Raw genomic sequence first — 740 nt, 5'->3', positions numbered from 1 at the left:
TTTTTTTTTTTTTAATTTGTAGGGCTATAACTTTCGATAAAATCTATTTTTACTATAAAAAGGAACAAAATAAAGATAAGCAAAATAAAAAGGAAACGTAAATATCAACGATGTAGGTTGTAGTTGATAAAACATCAAATAAATAGTACTACATAACCTATAAATTCAACCTTTTTTATCAGAAACTTCTTAATTTTATTACCTAGAGATGTAGAGAGATATCTTCATAAATATATATTCGTGCACTGTTAAATCAATAATAAACTACTAATGTTGATATTAAGGTTTGAAACAATCTATTTATACCGAATCAATTGAATTTTAAAATATACAACCATAAACTATAGTTAATTATTGAATCCAAAGGTTGGGGAAATTCTTTGATTAATTAAAACACGGAGAGCCAATATTAATCTATCAGTTTTAAAACAATGCAAACTGAAAACAAACGTGAAGATGCAGCACAAGCTTCCTTTGATTTGTGCCCAAAAACGGACAACCGATGGGTCAGCCGCAAATTCAGGCCAACTTGTACCGGCCAGTCCAAATAACCCATCCACACGCTAGCGCATGTGCGAATTTGCCATTGTTAGGCAAACGCGTTAAGGTGCTTCTACACGTTTGCCAAACAAATACGCATATGCGTTAGCGTGTGGATGGGTGATTGGTATTGGCTGATACAAGTTGGCGTGGATTTGCGGCTGATCCATCGGGTGTCGTTTTTAGACATAAATCAAAGG

This window comes from Halyomorpha halys, unplaced genomic scaffold (assembly GCF_000696795.3).
Source record: "Halyomorpha halys isolate HHAL.00 unplaced genomic scaffold, Hhal_1.1 Scaffold198.1, whole genome shotgun sequence".
Classification (NCBI taxonomy): domain Eukaryota; kingdom Metazoa; phylum Arthropoda; class Insecta; order Hemiptera; family Pentatomidae; genus Halyomorpha; species Halyomorpha halys.
The sequence above is the reverse complement of the archived record's forward strand: the minus strand, read 5'-3'. Positions refer to the sequence as shown.